Below are 23,222 nucleotides of genomic sequence, written 5' to 3' on the forward strand. Positions count from 1 at the left end.
CCCAGAAGTTCAGAACATCCTCAGGGAACATCCAGCACCAGTGACATGGAACCTTCTGTCGCCTGCTTGGTGTTCCCATGACTGAGTTTTGTTATGTGACTGAGAGTTTCATGTAAATGGGTAGATCACATTATTTGAAGGCAAATTGATTCCATGTTCATAAACCAGGGTCACTCATATATGGCTCATCCTTTTTGCAGTGAGGTATGTCTTTTGTACTGACAGTGGCTGTAGCTGGATTACTACAAAGTGTATTTGTGGCTCAGGGGAGGTTATAATCTACTCCTGGAATGGCTAGGAAGGAAAGCATCTAAGGTTATATTCAGAGGGAGAAGTCAGGTTGGGCTGCCAGCAACTGGAGCCAGAAATCCTGCTGAGCTCACAGCCATCTCCAGAGCCTGCCCAGGAATGGTCTTTATTCCAGGAAATAATCTGTAAGTGATACAGATTAAATAGTTTTTTATATTTATACATTGGAACCACACTGGCTTTGTATTTAAAGAGATACTCATGTAATGCAAATATATTAATTTACATTTATGTCACTTGTCAGTAGTGCTGAGTCTTTGCAATAGAATAGTTATAAAGGTCGAGGGCTCTATGCTGAGAATCCTTCTTTCAGAATGCATATACTAGAATTGTTTCAGGCCCAGTCATTGGGTCAGGAGGACTCAGCTGGCTCCCTGTGCAACCCCCTCACTTCTCTATGCTAGATCTCCAGCCCCCCCACTACATGCCTTGTTCCACAGCTGCATTAATCAGGCTGTTTCCACTGAGGAAAAGTAACCTTAACATATGTCTATTATCCAGAACTTGCCAGTGTTTTTACCCCACTAATGATGCAAGTAAATGTGCTGACCTGCTTCCCATTGGTACTGAGGATTATATCCATATAACAATTCAACAGAGAGATGGCAGGAAGATCCTGACAACTGTTCAAGGGATTGCCAGTGATTATGGTAAAAATATACTAGTGAAGATGTTTAAGAAGAAGCTTGGTTGCAATGATACTGTAGTTGATCATCCAGAATATGAAGAAGTAATTCATGTACAAGTGACCAACACAAGAACATATTCCAGTTGTCGATAGAAACTGGGCTGTCTAAGGTCAATTGGCTGAGGGTTCATGGGTTTTAAGAGCTTGTGACTCTCTGAAGCTTAAGTGAGGGTTTTCTTGCTATGAATGTTTATTGTGTTTGTATGTGTGCACATGTGACTTTACAATAGCACTTATGTGGAGGTCAGAGGGCATTTGCAGAGTTGGTTATCTGCATCCACTATGTGGATTCCAAGGATTGAGCTCTATGTGCAAAGCCTGGAAGCAAGTGCACTTACATGCTCAGTTGTCTTGAAAGCCCTTGGAACTAATTTTCTTCAGTATTCTTAGTGTGTCTGTGATTTGACAACATATCACCTGAGAGCAAGCATGCAATTTCCCTCTGTAGTATGACAGATCTTAGAGAATTTGGGATTTTTAGAATAGGGATATGCAACATTTTTCTCATTTTTAAGACTTATTTATTTTTATTGTATGTATGTGTTCATATATATATATATATATATATATGCACAATGTGCCTGTTCAGTGCTTGCTTAGGCTGGAAGTGGACATTGGATCCTCTAGAGCTCCAGTTTCAGTTGGTTGTGAGTCATGAAGTGAGTACTGAAACTGGGTCCTCTGTAAGAGTAGGAAATTCTCATAACTGCTGACTTTTCTCTAAAGCCCCAATATTCAACATGCCTGACTGAAAGCAAAAGGAAATAGGAACAAAGGAATATGAAAACTCAGAAGATGAAGCAGTGCATTATGGGAGGGTGGCTTGCCAAGGAAAGTATTTTTAAAAACCAAATATTTAGATAATCATAATGTCATAGTTTGTCTTGCATGGGAGATGATGATAATTGTGACGAAATAGATGTGAGAGGGGAAATTAATGTCCTATAGACAGAAATAAGTATTCAGCGACCACAAGAACAGCTGGTTATTGAAGACTGGAAGCTTTGAATGCAGATAGATGGTCAGTAGACAGAAAAGTCATCGTGGTGAGAGTCCTGAAAGCAATGGCAAGTATTTGTGTATAGGACTGTGGCAGAAGATGTGAGGGTAATATGCAGGTAGGCCCCTTCACTGCAGGTGGCTGGAACAGAGCGGGGCATGGTGCACAGCCTTCCCCAAGGCTTTAGGAACCTGTAACTCACTACTTATTAGTTCTTATTGCATACAGATTCACCCTGACTCTGACAAAATATTTTTTGAGAGATCTGGTGAATTACGAAGTGCTCTGGAAATGAACCCACACTGTTGGTCTTTAAAAATGAGTTAAGCCATAGCAATAGCATTTCCTATGACACATGAGGTCATACATGTAGGTAAACAAAGTCACAGGAGTTGAATCCACAAGCAGAAAGAAAGAAGTTACAAATTACAAAGGTAATAAAGTTTAGGCCAGGGCTCAGTGTGTAGAGCTTTATAATCTTGGGCCCTGGATTTTGCGTCCCCAGAACCTAAGTAAAAGCTAGGTGCATTGCAGGAGTGTCTGTAATCCTAGCGGTCCTACAGGATATGTGGAGACAGGAGATTTCCCCAAAGCACATACATAGACCAGCTGGCCTGGCAGGAATAATGGAAAACACAACAAGCATACCAACCCTGTGTCAAACAAGGTTGAAGATGAGGACCAAAACAGGAGGTTGTCATTTTAATCTCCACACATATACTGTGGCATTCACATGCTGGCATTCACACAGACACACAGTCTCAGAGAGACAGAGAGAGAGAGAGAGAGAGAGAGAGAGAGAGAGAGAGAGAGAGAGAGAGAGAGAGAGAGAGAGAGAAGCTATGCGTGCTCTGGATGCTAAGGAAACAGATTCCAAAGCCAGGTCTAGAACAGTCGAGCTCAGAAGAAGAGTTACAAGGTAGCCACAGTTGACTGTGGGCTGACCCAATGCTGATGGTTGGCAGCCATTGTCTCACAAGTTGCGGTCATCCTCACAGCAATCTCAGTAGGACATTTTTGTTATTTTTGTTACATGAAAGAAACCAAGACACAGAAAGGTAAAGACATCCGCCAACTATGGTCCCTAAGGCTAGTAATGAGGGGCTCCCCAGCTTCTGACCTACACCTCTCCAAGAGAAAAGCTAAGGTAGGTCCTCTCCTCCCTTCCTCCTTCCTCTCCCTCCCTCTCTCCCTTCTCCCTTCTTCCCTCCCTCCTTCCTTCCTCTCCCTCTCTCCCTCCCTCTCTCCCTCCTTCCTTCCTCTCCCTCCCTGTCTCCTTCCTTCCTCTCCCTCCCCATCTCTGTCCTTCCTCTCCCTCCCTCTCTCCTTCCTTCCTCTCCCTCCCTCTCTCCTTCCTTCCTCTCCCTCTCTCCCTCCCTCCCTCTCTCCTTTCTTCCTCTCTGTCCCTCCCTCTCCATTTTTTACTTCTGCCAGTTTTAGTTTCTGCCACACAAAGCTAAGCTACAGGGCAGATTATTACAGAACAACAAACAAAACAAAACAAAACAAAACAAAAAAACACTAGTATTTCAAGAAGTAGTTAGCACATTCTAGAAAAAAAATTCCTCCAATATTACACCTAAGGTTGAAATGCCACAATCTGATTAAATTTGAATAGTGATAGCCTTAAATGTCATTATGTATCTGTGTTCTGTACTGTATGTTATAATGTCCTTTCAGCTAGAGGAAAGTTTTATATTCTACAATAAAGTATTCAGTCTTTTGTTATTTTATTTTTTCCTCTCAGAATTGATTTAGTCAAACTGTCTTTGTCTAATTTGATAAGATGTGTAAAGCTAAATACTATTTGTGATGTTTATGAAATATTTTGTCTTTGTTTTTCCCAATACATGTGTATTCCTGCTTCTGGAAATCAAAATTAATATCATTTCAGTAAAGGTTATTAGTGACAATATTATTGTATACATTTAGACAAATACAGTCTGCATAATCACTTGGAACTTTTAAATAGGAGCCTGTTCTGGATGTACATTCCTGTAATCCCACCAACTCCATAAGCCAGGTCTATAGGTATACTCCTATAATCCCCGCTACCCCAGAAGCCTGGCCTGCAGGTACAGACCTGTAATCTCAGATAATCTGGAAGCCAGGTCTGGATGTATACTCCTATAATTCCAGCTACTCCAAGAAACTTGATCTGGAGGTATACTCCTATAATCTCAGCTAATCCAGAAGCCTGATCTGGGGGTATACTCCCATAAGCCCAGCTACTCTGGAAGCCAAGTTAGGAAAATTCCTATGTTCAAGAACTGCTCAATTAATTTATTTAAAATTTAAAAAGTAATATTTAAATAGTATATTTAGAAGTATTTGACACGTTAAAAGTGATACTAACAATCATTATTTTATGGACTTGGAGGGAGCATTACATATTTCTGTTTATGATTTAAAAATTAGTCATAATTATATGAGAATTATTTATATATTATTTAGGTCATTGTTTTATTATTTTAAAATTGAACTGCTACAATAGAATCAATCCAGTCTTTCATTTTACATGTTTATAATATTTTAAAGTTCTGTTATAAATTACCTAGAATGTAATAAAATTATATAAAACACACAAATAGATGTGTCTTTCCCCAAAATCTATTACATGAACCTGTTGCTGTGTTTAGAGCTGTAAGTTAACAAAGATAACTTTAGAATTGAAATCACTTACTTATTTTTCATAATAATATTTATTTGCAACATGGGGGATAGAACATGCCATGATTCTGAACTTCACAGGTTCAAAGTAGTTTGCTTCTGCTCTTGCAGGTGCTCAAAACACAGGAAGGATTAGCCAAACCAAGGGAGTGGTTAACCACTTAATTCCTTCATGCTCCTTTTACCCAAAAATCAGAAAAGAGTATTAATTTTAATTCATTGTTTTACATTTTAATATGCAACATTAACCTTGCACTCACTTTGATGTATGGGTTTTACTCTTTCTAGATTAATTCTAGCACTTTAGTGTTAAGGGGCTCAAAGAAATCCCAAACAATTTTAAGCTAAAACAAAAGAATTCTGAAACACTCCATAGGAAAGCTCTTGCTGCAGCGTGGGGTAGGGACTCACCAGGGCTGTGAAGTGTGAAGAATGCTGCTGTTAGTGAAGTGCTTTTAGACACATGGAGATGCGCAGCTGGTTTTTAAAGTCCAGTGTTTCTCTGTGGCTGGAATGAGCCACATTGCTTTCTTCCCCCAGATGGTTTATTTTCAAGCAAAGTAGTGATTACTTTCATTTGTAAAATGTTTTAACTATATTTGCTGTGAATGCTGTTTGCTGTCATTGGATTATTAACTACTTTGGGGAAAATATCCATCTACACAGTAAGAAGTACCTGTTTTGCCCAGACATGGTGACACATATCTTTAATCTTAGTACTTACTTAGGGGGCAGAGACAGCTAGATTCCTATGAATTTCAGGCCAACCTGGTCTACATAACAAATGCCTGGCTAGCCAGGGCTGCATAGTGAGATACTGGCTTACCTAGGAGGGAAAAAGGAAAACCGAGACTCAATATTAGTTGAGGATCTCAGCCATTCACTTTCTGCTTTGAGTTTGTCTATGTGGGGTTGAAGTTTTAGTCAGAATGTTTAAATCACAAATCACATTCCTGTATTATGTCATAGTTTGCAGCCACATGTTCAGGTTACATCTCTACTCTATAAAAGGTGATATATATCAGAACTTGAGAAATGATTTTTTAAAGTACTAACTTACATTTGAGAAACAAAATTTTCAAATTTGCATATAGATGAATAAATCAGTTAACCTGTATTCACACTACACACACTATAGACACACACACACAATGGTTCTCCTTGGTCTATGGAGAGAGTCTATGATCTGTCATGAATGCCCAAAGCCAAGGCCACCAGCAAATAAACTCTGTTTTGCGTTGCCTGGGGCAAAGGAGAATGAAGCAACTACAGACACACATATGTACCTAAAAGCCGGGATCAGATGGGGTTTGTCCTCTGTGGAGACACCAACAGCCCAGAAACTCAGAAGGTTTATTAAAAATGTTGAATACGAAAGCAGATTTCTAACAGCTAAAATGGGGAGGTGTTGGCTGATCTCAGTGGGACATCTCAGGACAGGTTGGGGCCACCATCATCCTGGATGGGGAATGTGTAGTTGGTGCTTTCTACACTCAAATCTTGTCATTTCCATGGCTCTGAGGGACTGGTTTCCTTGACACAGCCATACTCATGTCAGTAATATACATTCACTCAAGACATTCATCCATCTCAACACAGACATGATGATTTATAAATTAAGTACAATATGTAATTAACAATATGCAGGCTGATAGGATGTTCCAGAGGGGGAAAGTACTTGCAACCAAAGCTGATCACCTGAGTTTAATTTCCAAACCCCATATTGAAGGGGAGAACTGATTCCTTCAACTTGTCCTATGGTCTCCATGTGTGATCCATAGTACATGTGTGCCCACACATGTACATAAACCTTTCTCCACACAAAATAAATAATATACATTTTTAAAAGATATGCAATTATGAAATATAATAGTAACAGCAATATGATTGACTGACAGTTATGTAAGAGTGATTGCTGTCCATCACATGCAGGCACACACACACACACACACACACACACACACACACACACACACACACGTGGACAGTATAAATAAGACAACTTTTCTGGACATCCAAGGATTGGAGGAGGACAGAATGAAATTCCATCACTCTCAGAACTGTTCATGACTAAAAATTGTCATCAATATGCTCAGCTCATGGTTGATCATATGTAACAGAAGCTGTATAAAGGAGACAATGGCTGAGAAGGGTGATTGTTTCCCACTTTATATGTAAACTTCACACCAGCAAAGTAGGTGGACTGACACTTTCATCAGTAATAAACTAATATAGTCTTTTCATATCAACTAAGAACATTTTATGCACATGCAGAAAGCTATGCATTTAACAGAATAACTGGTATAAACAGGTCAAGAATTTTTTGGAGTTTAACAGACTCTCTGAATCTATTCTAAAATGTTGTGATTTTTTTCAGTGAAGACCACATTTGACTATAAAGCTGCCTTATAAAGATGAATTTATATTTATGTGTGGCTTTCTTGGACTATAAATTCTTAAAATCAAAGACTGCTCAGTTGGCTCAATGGCACATTAACAAATTAATCATGAGTATCTTCCATATAAATTTTATTATTAAGTAAAGAGCATGGAGCATGCTGATGTTTACTTGGAAAAAGTATAATTGCCCTATGTAGAGATTTGAAGGTCTAATTTATATGGAATTTAAACACTTATTATAGTTTGCATACAAATTTTTCTTGTCAAAGTAGACATATAGCAATTACTCAGCAACCCCAGAGATTGGGAATTACTTTCATAACATGTGACAAATGTATTTTTATCACATTTTATTGCTACGTGTGTTATTGCATGTTTAGTGTATGTTCACAATAGTTGACAACCAAATATTTGTAGATACAGATCCCAAGAAAAGAAACCCAAAAAACTATTCTGGTAAGCTTCAGTTTTGCTATGCCAAGCTTTCTCACAGTTTTTACTAAACAATAGAACAAGTGTAAATAAGTAAGAAGAGAAGGATAACTCTCTCCATGGGGAAAAGAAGAATGCATCTTCATGTAAGAATTAGCTCTCCATGGGGAAAAGAATGCATTTTCACATAAGAATTAGCACTTTACTTGAGAACAAATTATTTTTAGAAAGAAAAGGATTGAGTGTGTATTTTTTTTAAACTGAAAGATGTGTCAGAATTACCTGTTCTGGAAACATTAATTAATTTAAATATTTATGTTATGCATTAGGTATATTATGTGTTATTAACTTGGGGCTCATGCATCTTGAACAGATTAGTTTAATGCGATACGAGCATTATTACAGTCATTTATAAAGGGACCCTTGTAAAGACACAGGAACGAAAACAGAACAGATGTCACTTTCAGAAATTGTTTTATAGTATGAAGGTCTAAAGAAGAGAAGATGGCTGGAATTACTGGAAATAACAATGTGAAATTTCAGAAGAGGATAAGGAGAAAAAGTAACAGACAAAACAGACAAAAACTCAAGATGAAAATATCTATAACAACATTGCATTCTGCCTCACGAGGCACTTGTTTCCATGAAACACAGCAAAATCCACAACAGCCAGAGCTTGTATAATGTGTAGGTATGTTTGGTTAGAAATTCTTTTAAACAAAATTCTAAGTCTGTTATTTACTGGTAATGGTCAGTCTGGTTTTGAAAGGATGACCTGTCAACATATGAGTTACAGGTGCACATTAGCTTGTTGGTGTCTACATAAATGAGCTTAGAAAAGGGAGAAAGTCAGCCAGTGTGCTCCATATCCGGAAGGTTGGGGAATATTTTGTCGATGGAAGCATTAGTTATCAAACCATCTATCTGAGTTCATGTTCTACATAAAACTCTACCCCAACATTCTATTCTTACAGCTTTCAAATTCATAGCTAACCAGAGTTAATTTTATACTGAACACCATCCACCTTACATTTATTTAGGTTTTATCCTTGGCCTGTGAATTGAATAGCAATGCCCCACTAGACTCACACAAACAGGCACTAATGGGAGGTATGGCCTTGTTTGAAAAATTATGTCTCTGGGGGTAGGCTTTGGTGTTTCAGAAGCCCAAGCCAGGCCTCATGCCACTCTTTCTTGCTGCTGCCTGTGGATCCAAAGGTAGAAGTATCAGCTCCTCCAGCACCATGTCTGCCTACGTGCTGCCATGCTTCCTGCCAAGATGACAGTAGGCTAAATCTCCAAACTATAGGCCAGCTCCAAATTAATGTTTTCCTTTATAAGAGTTGCTGTGGACATGGTGTCTCTTCATACTCATAAAACCTTAACTAAGGCAAGTTCTGATAAACTCATATATTTGAATGCTTGGTCAACAGAAAGTGGCACCACTAAAGAGACATTAGTAGATATGGCCATGTTGGAGGATTTGTGTCACTAGGGGTAACTTTGATGTTTCAAATGCCCAACAGGCCCAGCATTATCTCTCTCTTCCTGCTGCCTAAAGATCTGGTTGTAGAACTCTCTGCTACCTCTTCAGCACCATGCTCCCTGTCATGACCATAATGGACTAAAGTTCTGAAACTGTAAGCAAGCACAAATTAAATGCTTTTGTTTATAAGAGTCCCTGTGGTCATGTTGTCTCTTTACAGCAATAGAATGCTTACTAAGAAATTTAGCAGCACCATATATGCTTGGAGGCATATTTGAGATTCATATATCAAAAGATGCATCTCAAATCAAATGACAGATATCTAAGTCATCTTCCTTATGATTCTTCCAAACTCATATTTTTCTTTTAGAGTAAAACAGACCTACAAATGAACAACATAAATCTCAACTGCATATACACTGAAGGTATGTTTTTATTTGCTTATCTATGTTACTTTGGCTTTCCTTGTAGTTTGTCTCTTGATAGAAAATGCTGTGGTAAGGCTGATAATGGTATCTCATCTCCTTGGCAATAAATCACATTTACCTGAAACCACCTTTGCTAGTTAGTCAGCATTCCAGACTCACAACAGCTCTGACTGTGTGATAATGTCTAGTTTTAAAACCAAAAAAACAGAGCATCAGTATATGTACCAAAGTCAAAAATAAAGGGAACATAACTAGGCACCCAGCAAAACTTCGCCATATACATGCTATTCATCTATCCAGTCTGAGTTCCCTAAGTATCTAATTCATCTGGAAAGGTCAAATGAAGAACAAAAGTTTTAAGTGGGTATTAAAGACAAGTAGGATTTTGCTGTCAAGTATAATATGTAAGCAAAAAAATGGGCTTGATTGGCCAATGACAGTTTATATCAGAGAGTTTTTAGTGTCCAATGGCCTTTGCATCATCTCTTTCCAGTTACAGGACCCATTAGTGAGAGTAATATAAACAGAATTTGTTGCTTACATTTACAAAGTAGTGTGGCATTGCTCATTGTGGAACATGGTGTAAGGAATCAGAATGCAGAATTTACTAACTTAGGGATTATTTAAAAGCCGATGATGGAAAGCATAAGGCTAACCCAATTGACTAAAGAAAGATAAATCATTAGATTTGAATGACATCATGCACCTGGAATAAACGAGCAAAAAGAATACATGCATCACTAAAGGGAGATATGTACGGCCACTGAAAGAAGTTCACACCTCATAGAATAGATGGAGACAAAGTCAGCCATGATCAGAAATAAAAGCCATTTGAATGGGAGTAAAGAGAAATCATTTTTGATGTAATAGTTCCCTTTTAGAATATATTATCACAGCTATCTAAGAGGAAGTTGAAGATGAAAATGTAAAAGTAAATTTAGGTTAGAAAAATTATTAAAAATCTATTAAAATGTAGCTCACAGCTTCTCAGTACTGGTCTCAGAATCATTTGAATATAGAAAATCAAAGTTTTTTCTTACTTTTTGTTTTATTTTGTTTTTATATGAAGTAAGCGTTATGCTATCAGAATATTTTTTATTCTATTGATAAATAATTTTGATACAGGCAATTTAATTTTTCTCCTATGTTTTTCCACATATACATACCCTCACATTTAAAATAATTTTTTGAAATGAAATTTAAAAATTAGAGTTTTGTAAGCAGAACTGACTTTGTGGTGACCCAGCACCTCAATTTATTCATTCATTCATTTATTTATATATTTATTTATTTATTTTAATCTTTCTTTCTTTCTTTATTTGTCTTTTCATTTCTAGCTATTTTTTTAAGTAAGAAAAATTTTTCCCTCACTTTACACACCAATCAATGATCTCCCTCTTCCCTTTTCCTGCCCCTCCTCTAGCTTTCTCCTCCCACCACCCCATTACTCCCCACAAGAAGGTAAGGCCTCCCATGAGGAGGCACATCCAGTAGAGGCAAGTCTTTTCCCCTGCCTCAAGGCTGCATGAGGTGTCCTATCATAGGTAGTAGGCTCCAAGCACCAAGGACAGATTCTGATTCTACCGCGGGAGGTGGGGGGCAGGCATATCAAGCTACACAACTATCTCGCCATGCAGAGGGCCTGGTCCAGTCCCATGCAGACTTCACAGCCATTGATCCAACTTTCATAAGTTCCCACTAGTTTGGTTTGATCATCTCTGCAGGTTTCCCCATCATAATCTTAATGCAGTTGCTCATAGAATCCCTTTTTTCTTTCTTTGACTGGACTTTTGGTGTTTGACTGTAAATTTCTGCATCTGCCTTTATCAGTCATTGGAGAAAAGCTCTGTGTTGACAGTTAGGGTATTCACCAATCTGGTCACCGGGATAAGCCACTTCAATTCAGGTACCCTCTCCACTATTTCTAGTAGTCCAAGCCTAGGGGAGTCACCAAGATGTCTCCCTCTATCATGGTATCTCTTTCATTGCTTTTCCATTCCATCCCTGTTCCGGCTCGACCATCCCATTCCCTTATGCTCTCACCCTCTATCTTCTACCCTCCATTGCCCACCCCTCATCCGCAGTTTACTCATGGAGATCTCATCTATTTCTCCTTCCTAGGGTGATCCGTGCATCCTTCTTTGGGTCTTCCTTGTTAGCTAGCTTCTCTGGAGTTGTAGGCTTTAGTCTAGTTATCCTTTCCTTTACATCTAGTATCCACTTATGAGTGAGTACATACCATGTTTGTCCTTATGAGTCTAAGTTACCTCACTCAGGATGATATTTTCTAGTTCTACCCATTTGCCTGAAAATTTTATTATGTTATTGTTTTTCTCTGCTGAGTAGTACTCCATTTTGTATATTACCACATTTTCTTAATCCATTCTTCAGTTGAGGGACATCTAGGTTGTCTCCAGGTTCTGAATATTATAAATGATGCTGCTATGAACATATTTGAGCATGTTTCTGTGTGGTATGATTGAGCATTCCTTGGGTATATGCCAAGAGTGGTATAGCTGGGTCTTGAGGTAGATTGATTCCAAATTTTCTGATAAATTGCCATACTGATTTCCAAAGCAGCCAACCAATTTTGCACTCCCACCAACAGTGAACGAGGGTTCCCCTTGCTCCATGTACTCTCCAACATAAACATTCATCAGTGTTTTTGATCTTAGTTATTCTGACAGGTGTAAGATGGAATCTCAGAGTTGTTTTGGTTTGTGTTTCCCTGATGACTAAGGATGTTGAGCAATTCTTTAAATGTCTTTTGGCCATTTGAGATTCTTCCTTTGAGAATTTTCTGTTTAGCTCTATAGTCCATTTTTAACTGGATTGTTTGTTATTTTGATGTCTAATTTCTTGAGTTCTTTATGTATTTTGGAGATCAGCTCTCTGTTAGATGTGGGGTTGGTGAAGATCTTTTCCAATTTTTTAGGCTGTCATTTTGTCTTATTTACCACATCCTTTGCCTTACAGAAGCTTCTCAGTTTCAGGAGGTCCCGTTTATTAATTGTTTCTCTCAGTGTCTATGCTTTGGTGTTATATTTAAGAAGTGATCTCCTGTGCCAATGCTTTCAAGACTACTTCCTACTTTCTCTTCTATCAGGTTCAGAGTAACTGGATTTATGTTAAGGTCTTTGATCCACTTGGACTTGAGTTTTGTGCATGGCAATAGATATAAATCTATTTGCGATCTTCTACATGTTGACATCCAGCATTGCCAGCACCATTTGTTGAAGATGATTTCTTTTTTTCCATTGTATAGTTTTGACTTCTTTGTCAAAAATCAGGTATTCATAGGTGTGTGGGTTAATGTTAGGGTCTTCAATTTGATTCCATTGGTCCACATGTCAGTTTTTAAGCCAATACCAAGCAGGAAAATATTTTTTTTTTAAAAAAAAAGGAAAATATGGGAGAAATTCTTGATTTGGGTTCCTATGAGTTTCCCTTGGTAAATTTTTCTGTGACTCTAATCAAAAGCTCTGAGTGGTAACCACTTATCAGAGCAGTAAAATACTCCAGTAATGCTTCTTCACAATTGGAATTGACAAGTCATTTTGATATTACAAACAGAGCTGTGTATTGGAAATTAGGGGAAAATCTTCTGAAGATTTACTATGTAACAACAGGTTTCTCAAGCATAAAATTGTGAAGTTCAGATGCATATACTGATTGCTAGTTGATTTCCCCTACAAAATGACTATAACTATCAACTACTTTAAAAACCTGAAGTCAAATACTGAAATAAATACAATTTCAAAAATTCCCCAATTATAATATAATAACAAATGTTTTAACATATGTATATATAAGCATGCACATTTCCATACATTATTTATCGAGGCCTATACACACAAATATATATATATATGTGTGTGTGTGTGTGTGTGTGTGTGTGTGTGTTTGTGTGTGTGTGTAGTGTGTATATATAGTGTATATAGAAATTATACATGCATGTATAGTGGTATTACAGTCTTAACTGAGGACTTTGTACACTGTAGACTAATTCTATACCATTGAGCCAAAACCCTAGCCCAAGATATATGTCTAGTAGTGAAAATTTATAAACACTAGGTAGAACTTCAAATAACATTAATATATGATCAGGGTCTATCACTTTGAATATATAAGACCACTTTTTTTGTAAATTTTCCTATGTAAATATCATCATTTACATCCTTCAGAGAAAGGATGGTATAGGAAAAAAATGGAGGAGAAGCAGAAAGAAAATGACAAAATACTGAGTTATAAAATATTGTGCTATCAGGAATTATATCCTCAGGAGATAGTGTCAAGTTCACAGGGATGAGAAATGGATTTCTACAAAGCTCAGGAAACACAGGGACAGGACATTACCCAGATACAATGTGATATTAGGATGAGCTGCTGAGAAGCAATGTCAGAATCCAGGGCAGATTATTTCAAAACTTCTAAAGCAATCCATATATAGTTTTGGAAATTGCTAAGCCAATTGTTTTAGAATGTTTGTAACCTCACACTACAGACTCACTTTGTAAAATCTCTTGAATATCCAATTCATCTGGGAATTACTGTGTTCCTTTTGTGGATTCTGTGATCAATATGTAATAAGCAGGTTAAGAGGACAAAAAAAAATCACTCTGGTAGAGGGTGGAGGGTACAGTCTGCCTTCAGGGAAAGCATGGCAGTAGGTACTGGAGGGAGAGAGCAGACAGCAATCCAGGCTGGGTTTTAAACCTCCAGATCCACTTCCATGACCCATTTCCTCCAGTGAGCTTCCACCTTCTAAATATCCCATAAGCCCCCAAATAGCACCACCACCTTAGTGACCAAATATTCAGTCACAGGAATATATTGGGCCATTTCACATTCAAACCATAACAGTTGTTTGGACTGTGTTTTCAAGGAAACTTTCAGGGGGAAGAGATTATGTAACACAGAGTTTGATTAACCTTGATTTTCTCATGGCAGTGAAGACTGAGGCTGATTTCTTTATTTGTGGAATGCAGCACTTCCTTGGTGCTGGGTTATTTAAACATGCAAATTCCGCCCTCAGTTCCTGTGACTTAGTGGGAATCTAGTCCATCTAATACTTTTCTCCTGGATGTATTTATCTCAGCTCATGTATTTCATAGGAATACTATGGCAAACAGAGAGAAAAATTCCTGTCTGGATAGAAAACATCTTTCCAGGAAAAGGATAAACCAAATAGGCAATAACTGTAGTGAGGCTATGATGATGACAGGAGATCATGGACCTTGGTACTAACACTTACCCTGCTATCACTTACCATTTCCTTGCATCTGTTAAAGATTTTACATCATAAATGCCATCTGTATTTAAAGAAGGAGTGAGGTATAGAGATATTAACCAGGTCATGGTAATGTGGATTTTACACTTTGGAGTTGGGTATAAGAATAGTTCCTGCTCTACATCCTTGGCTTATCTGCCTTCTTACTGATCAAGTGAAGAATCTGTTGACATTGTACCTGAAAGGCAGGTAGTTTCAAGCCAAGTTAAAGTAATGAGGTAGGAGTGTGATTCAGACAGAAGGGACATGAAAATAATAAGCAACTTCATTTCTAACAAGATTAAGGAGCAACTTTGAGTCCAAATTTAGTCTCAGAATGAAGACTCCATCTACTCTTTGATTGGCTTCAGGAGACATTTTATGTGTGGGAAGCAGATGGGTATTATATGGAGTTATAAAATATCATTGTGAGTTATTATTGTGTTACTTTTTATTGCAGTTTGAAAACAGTATTATTACAAAGTATATTTCTTCTAGTTTTTGTTAGTTGCATTACTGTAAATATAAAATGTTCTTATTGTTGTTACAGAAAATGTAGCTGCAGCTTGTGGAATAGGATGTGCAGAAGCAGAACTGAAAGGCATGGCAATGGTCATGATGTATCTGTAGGCTCTTTTTCATAAACATTCAGGTATATACATGGAGTGGTGAAAGTACTGTGTGTATTTACTTACTGATTATTTTTGTGGTGCTGAAGACTAAATTTGAGGCTTTGTGAATGCTACCCACATGCTTTCACACTGAGGTACATTCCTGTGCCTTGAAAGAAAGCTTATTAAGCTCTATCCATATACTTAATTTGAATATGACTCTATATCTGTAAATTATTTAATTCTCAATTTTATTATAACATTTCGGTTTTAAAATTTTAAATATGTATGTTTTGTTACTTACATTACTAAGTATGTTTTCTTTATACTTACTAATATTTGAAATTCTAGAAAACAGTGCTTTAGTTTAGTAAATAAAAGAATTCAACTTTTCCTTTTATTTCTTATAATTTTTAAAGATTTGTTATATATATATATATATTTTTTTTTTCAGAGCTGAGGACTGAAACCAGGGCCTTGCACTTGCTAGGCAAGTGCTTTACTGCTGAGATAATCCCCAACCCCAATTTGTTATATTTTTATTGTGTGTATGTATATATGTATGTACATATATTGTACATATGTGTGTGCCACTCAAGAAGTCCAGAAGAAGTTGATGGATCCCCTGCAGATAGAATACAGGAGACTGTGAGCTACTTGGCAAGGATGTCAGATCTCCATCAAGAGGACAAAGCCCTGTTAACCACTGAGCCATCTCTCCAGCCTCAGACTTTTCTTGTTCAAATATATTGTATTCTCTCATTACTACAGAAGATGTATTTCTGTATTGTTCTGATTCCTTAAGCTATGAAATTACTTTGTAAAGAAATTATTAGGGAATATCTTGGTATCTCAAACATGGCTTTGTATTTAATACCAAAAGACAATATAAATTTAAGCAAAGCAAAACTCTCTATATGTTAATTTATCATTAAGAAAGAAAGAACTAAAAGCCACACTCAGTAGTCATGCCTGCTACTCTCTTCAGCCTTGAGACTTCTGAAGTTAATTGACATGGCAACCAATCCCTATCAGCAATGGTTGGCTTCACTGTTAAAGGCTTCCCGTGAAGATCATGCCATTCCCCCACAGGCTAGGACACATTATGCTCATGTGGAAAAGCATTCCATATCTTACTACCTCGATAACTCACATAGATATACATTCTATTTCCTGATAAAAATCTAAAGTTAGTAATAGCCAATAAATAACTTTAGCATAAACTTTCCAATACTGAAGAGTATGTGGGTAGGAGTCCCTCTTAAGAAACACTATTTTCTTGTTATATCTTAGGAGAACAAAAAGTCTTAGCTTTAATACAAAGAGGACAGACATGTTTACCTTGACCTATAAATACATATTATAATATATTTTGCAGCTTGATTATGCATGCTTGTGTAGAATACCTTTGACATAGAATGTAAGTAAAATTGCATGATAGGTATATTAGTGATTTGAAATGAAGATTTTAATCTATAAAAATAAAATAAAATGAAGTCTCTAGGATTTTATCAGCCCTTCCAGTGCTAACATGTGCTCATTTACCCCGAGTCCCCTAGAAGGAACAGCTGCTTAGGCTTATAAAATAAGCATACTTTAAAAAAAATCTGTGGTTATGCTCAAAGGCAGAACAAGATGCTTCCCAAATGCACATGCTGAAGAGGGATATCACTAATAGAGTCCAAGGGATGGTTAGCACACTTCTGCTGGCTAATATGCAATCTTCCTGCCACATCTTCCAATAGCTGTATCTACCTAATAGATGATGGAAGAAAACTGCAGACCTGGTTAAAGCTGTAACAAAGAGAGCATCAAACCTGCACTGTATTCAGCACACTGTCACCATTCTCCAGGACATGCTGTGTTGTGTCTTTTATTTGATTATGGTTTATGGACAAAATCACTTTTGCATTCTGATAAATCCACACATCTAATTTTATCTTAAAATATAGCTCCCAAAAGTATACAGCCATCTTATAAGGCAAGGTTCTAGGTAGAACCTTGAATATTTTGTCTCTTGGTATTGAGATTTATCTACAGTTTCAGAGTTAATTTGTGCCATCACAAATAAAAAGTATAGAGATTTCATTGCAGATGCCAGAGGCACTTTTATTCCAATGAATATTAAAAATGATGCAGAGCAATGAAAAGAATACTAAGCACTGCCATTTCTTCTTTTTATAACTGTGAAGGATTGATTTGGTCTCAAGTACTCCATGGCCATTGCAAAATGAATACACTCATCTGCATCATCAAACACGTTACATTTAATGAGTCCAATTCTTCATTAAAAGTTGGATTCCTTAGGATCTTTGCCTGCAGTCCCTTGAACCTTCTTTGCAAATCAAAGCTTTTCCTGTGAACTGGTAGGCAGTCAATGGCAATCATAGGACTGAGGTAATAGTACATGGAGGGGCATATTCCACAAGCCTGAGCATCCTGTAGGGCTTCAACTCCAGCCTTCTCCTTAACTGAGTGATAGAAGCCTTATTATAACTGAATTCCTAACAAAAGAAGGATACACTTCAAATATTTACGCTCTGCTCATCACCATGCTAATGGGAACTAATTAAGAATCAATTTGCATTAATGAAAACCTCCTAAATTAGGACTGCTTTTAGGGGCATATCAGTCTAAAAACTCATGATATTTCTGTTAACATTTTTGTTCATGTGAATAGGTAGAAAAAGATAAAATAAAGCTCGTTACTGTCTCCTCTGCTATTGTCTTCCACACTTTCTCCATGAACATATTTGAGCTCCTGTCAGTTCTGCTGACTGAGCTGGGTGAGGAACTTGAAGAGACCCTAGTGACTCTCTAGTTACAATGCTAACTAGTGTCAACAGAGCAGTTCTCACTGTCAGGAACCGCACTGGACTGTGGAGTGATCACAACGACACTGACAAATCAGATTACATTAAATACTCAGCTGTTCAGTTGCAGCAGCCATGACTCCTGTGTCAGTGGCTACAGTCATTACGAAGTGGTGTCCTGAACAGCATCAATAAAAAGTGCTGGAGGTTTTAGACACAGATTTAATAAGCTTAGAAACCTATACTCATTATGAAGGGAAATAAATTCACTTATAATTGATTATACTCATTTTACTGGATATTATAGCATAATTGTACTTTAAGCTGCACATTTTAAAGAGGCTGAAAAGTTCTGCCAAGAGTGAGCAGTATTGTAGAATATGGAATATGAAAAAACTGTGTATTTGGAAAAGAGGATAACAGAAACAGAAGGAAAAAACATGCAGCAAAGAAAAATGCACCTTATAAGAGAAAACAGACTGTAGAGCAGGCCCTTTTACAATCAGGAATTTCTGTTGTCCTGAAGCCCCCAAGAGATGAGGGAAAACTCAATGCTCCCTTAAGAACCTTTAATGTTAAGTTACTGAATGAATGTTTATGTTGGAAGACACTTCAAAGTTATTCAAGGAGCTAGGCAGCTATATTCTGCAGGTATAGGGAAAAGAAGAAATGGAATGGATAGATATAAGATATTATGGTAGACTATCATATACATTAGTAAACAAATTTAATAAAATAGCAGCCTTAGATAATTTGCACTGTTATGAATTCTTATATGTTGATACAAATATAAACTTTTTATATTCCTATCTAAGATAATTTGTATATTGATACAAATACAGAACTATGTTTGTTATATTGTACACATATTTTTACTCTTATTTGAAATATTTGTATATTGATACAAATGTAAATTTATATCTGTCATACTGTATGTATGTTCTACTTCTGTTTAAGATATTCTGTATACTGATATATATACTTAGGATTATTATCATATTGCATATTGCACTATACATTCCTACCTATGTTAAAGATATTTTGTGTATTGTCACAATTTAAAGTCATTGTCCTTTTACTGTACATTTGCTTACAGACTGTTTGCCTTATTTATAGGAAGCCTTAGTCCTTAGGTTGTTTAGGTAGATAAGACTTATAGAGTTATTGTCACCTATGCTTGTCATCTCTAAAATTATGTTAGTTAGGTTATCCAGTTTTATAAATACATAGGTCAGATGGACAGGTAATCTTCAAACACTTCATGGACCTAGAGAATATGGCATTTAAATAACTTAGAATTCTGTTGACGTGAGACACAATTGCTCCTGGCAGCACCAATTTGATCCCAAGAGAATGTTGGGCTTCTAAGACATTTCCATTTGTAAGTTTGTCTTCTTGGCACAAAATGGCCTACTGGGCAAAGAACTGCCCTTGCCTCAACTGCTGACAGTACAAATGCTGTCCTTTCTAGACAAGTGGGACACAAGGAAAGCGACCACTGTACTCTGCCAAGACAGGGTAAGATGGTCTTTCAGAATTCCTGCTTCTGAAAATGGTCTGTCAGATACTCTAGGCCTGTAGCCAATTTGAATGCACCAACGATGCTGAGAAACATTAGGTAACTGTCCAGGCTGCCAGCTGTCTCTGTCTACTCTTGCAAGACTCCCAAAAGTTGTTTGCGTCCTTCTCCCATTTCTCAGGTATTATTATATTCCTTCTTGAGTCTTTGATGAGGTTGAAGATTAGCAGTTATAGTTACAACTTAGTATATATACATATATAATATCTTACATAGAATATATTAAGTATTAGACTCTGGTTCTTTAGGATAGAACACCTTTTGGAATGATCTTTGTAACATGCCACCCACCCATGCTCTAGACTTCCCTGGATTTCACTATGTGTTTTTTGCTTGATATTGTTTGTACTTACTGTAATTCCAACTTAACTAAGTCATTATCCCTCATTACTCCTGGACAATATTTGATAACCAACTCTTTGTATATAGTCTTGTATTAGGTTAGAACTTTCTTATTTAGACAAAAGGGGGAGATGTAGTGGATAGCCATCCCAGCGTTGGCTTGGAAGTTCCAACACCCATTGAGGCTTCGGTAATGATCATGCCCACAAGGCGGGGTGGAGGAGGAAGCGGAAGACCCAAGATAGAGAGGAGGTCTCTCTCACTTGGTTCTGCGACTCTGGATGCAGGAGGTAGACTGAGCAGAGTTCTCCAGAAAACACCGCCAGACTGTGCCATACTTTTGCCAGACCCTACAACCTATCCCTTCATTTGTAAGTTACCCCACAAAATAAACCTCCCTTTTGACTACGTGGAGTGGCCTTAATAATTTCACCAATAGTATTACTCATTATTGTTTTCACATATTCTTGTGGGAATAAAACAGACCTACACAGGGCATTTAATAACATAGAAAGAATTTATTATTGGGGGCATGATTAAAGCAGGGTATTACTCTAGACTAGGTTACCTGGGAACTAACAACATGCCCAGATTGGCTTCATACTTTCAGTAATCTTCTGCCTTCAACCTCATGATTGTTAGTGGCATAGGTACTAGCCATCACATTCAGATGAAAACACACAGGGAAATTTAGGTGTAAGTGGCCAGAAGCATTGACATTTAGTGACAGGGAATAGGAAATTATAATGCTCCTATGCCAATAATTATCCTACAAAATAGGATGGTAACATATCATGGGCAGGAAGCTATGAAAGTTATCACTGAGACTGTGAAGTCCTGGGGAGACAATGCAAGAAAAGTGGTGAGTCATAAAATGTTTTGTTAGAATGCATATGCTAATACAGTTTCATGTATGTTTACTAGGAGAAACTGTTGCTGTAGCACATGACTCTGTCACCACAAACATTCCCTGTCAAGCCTTGAGTAGCTCTCATACCTGCTTCCCCCCTCTCTAAACCCTAGCAACCAGGGATTCATTGGGGTCTCTATATATGTGTCTACAATTTGAAATAATTCTGTACAAATGAAACTAAATAATATGGTAATACATATACTCCCACTGAGTTTATTTTTCTCAAATATTTTTTTTCTGGAATCAATCTCACATTTTTGATAAATCAACATTTCTTTTACTTTATTGAACAGTACCCCATCAACTGGATAAACCAGCCTGTTATCTACTCATCTATTGAAGGCCACTGAGGTTGTTTGCAGTACTCAGCATCCATACACATAACTGCTTACATCTCCCTGGGACTGATGCCTTTGTTGGGAATGGCTGGATGATTTGAAAGGGCTATATTTCATAACGTAGAGGGCTATAATTCACAATGTAGGAAACTGGCAAAAGTATTCAACTCCAAGTCCCAGTGGTAAAGTGTGAGACTTTCTACTCTGGTTAGTCTATATTTGTTATTCTAGTTGTCAAATTTCTGGTAGTTGGAAACCATTGGTTGATCCACTTGAGAAATTTTAAAATCACTTTGTGGCAGAAAGATCAAGTCTATTGGTTTTTGTACCCTAGGCAGGAACAAGCATCTGTTCCTAAAATTCTAACTTTTCTTTATGAATGTTTCAAAATATACACTTGTTATCTAACACCCTTATGGAAACTTTATTCTTTATAAAAATGCCCCACAACCTGCAATAACCATACATGTTAACATGCCAGCATGTACAGATAAAAGTTCATGAGGCCCCAGCCTTAGGTGAGAGGCTGCTGAAGGAAGGAGACGCTATTTGAGGGTTTTTGTTTGTTTGTTTTCAGGAATGAGATCCCAATACAGTGGCTATCCCTAAGCACATGCTAATAAGGGCAACACTAATTGGACTCAGTACATACATCAAGAATTTGCAAGGGAATGTTGGAGGGCATGGGAGTGTGGGAGAGGGAAATTTGGGAATAGAAATGATATAAATATTGGGTATTTATGTATGAAATTCTCAGATGAATTTTAAAATGATTTTTTACTTTCTATTCCTTATATATTTGTTCACTAGACTATTCCTAGTATTTCCTTCCCCAGAAAGAGTGTACATGACATAAGCCAACTGGAAACACAAAGCAGACAGTAATTACAGACTCCGGGGATGTTCTTCAAATCTAACACAGTGCATTCCAGTGAGAGTTTTCTGAAAGTAATCTTTATTGTTTCCCGTGAAAAGTTCTTCAATGCTTTTTTCCAAGAGCTCCATGTCCTATGTTAAAAGACATCCTTTACTTTGGAGTACACCCATATTCTGTATCTAAATGTGTGACTGACAGTCTTACTTTGGCCCATAAAGATCACTTCATACAGAAAAGTTAAATTAAATCAACAGGTTTTTTTTTTTTTTTTTCATTTAAAATGACCCTGCTCATAATTTCTGTTTCATTTTCTTAAATCCACCACTCAGGACAATGGTGAACCTCCATATTTCTCTTTCTGCCATGCTCTCTCTAAAACTCTTTGGTCCATCACTTATCAGCTGTCAGGAGAGCTGCTGTCACTGCCGCTTTCTAAAGTGCGACCTAGAGCCAAGGCTGGATTGCTTTTTCTTTGTCCCCTTTCCTTAGTCTCAATTAGGTATCTAGTTCCTTTGCATACAGGGCCAGCTCAGCACTAGAATAGAAAGAGAGAGAGAGAGAGAGAGAGAGAGAGAGAGAGAGAGAGAGAGAGAAACAGAAAGAAAGAAAGAAAGAAAGAAAGAAAGAAAGAAAGAAAGAAAGAAAGAAAGAAAGAAAGAAAGGAAGAAAGGAAGGAGGAAGGAAGGAAGGAAGGAAAGAAAGAAAGGAGGAAAGAAATGCTGGAGCATTAGAGTCTACTTACTCTGGCACATTTTTTTTTTTCTTTTGAAGTGCCTTAGTGAGTCAAACACAAGCATTTCTTTATATATTTTGTGTTTAGGTAATTTAAAATACAATTATTTCTCCTATGTTCTAACTCTAATACAATGCCAATTTCAAATGTCAATTCTAGTATAATGCCATTTCTGCTATGGTAAATAGCCTGCTTAATAATCTTCAAATGTGATCAGTGAGATGGTGACTCCAAAGAAGCCACTTGACACAGTCTGGCAACCTGAATTTGATCCCTTGGTCCCATAAGGTAGGAAAGAATCAACTCCCTCAACTTTTCTCCTGACCTCTACGTA

General features: G+C 37.2%; 1 long non-coding RNA gene and 1 pseudogene across 1 annotated transcript in view; one reads left to right on the forward strand and one right to left on the reverse strand.

Annotated features, from left to right (window-relative positions):
* Positions 1-23,222, reverse strand: part of LOC118587463 — a 502,157-nt gene that overhangs the window by 70,807 nt on the left and 408,128 nt on the right. The gene's annotated exons all lie outside the window — the stretch shown is intronic.
* LOC118587462 lies at positions 796-1,137 on the forward strand (annotated as a pseudogene).

This window comes from Onychomys torridus, chromosome 7, assembly GCF_903995425.1.
Source record: "Onychomys torridus chromosome 7, mOncTor1.1, whole genome shotgun sequence".
NCBI lineage: Eukaryota > Metazoa > Chordata > Mammalia > Rodentia > Cricetidae > Onychomys > Onychomys torridus.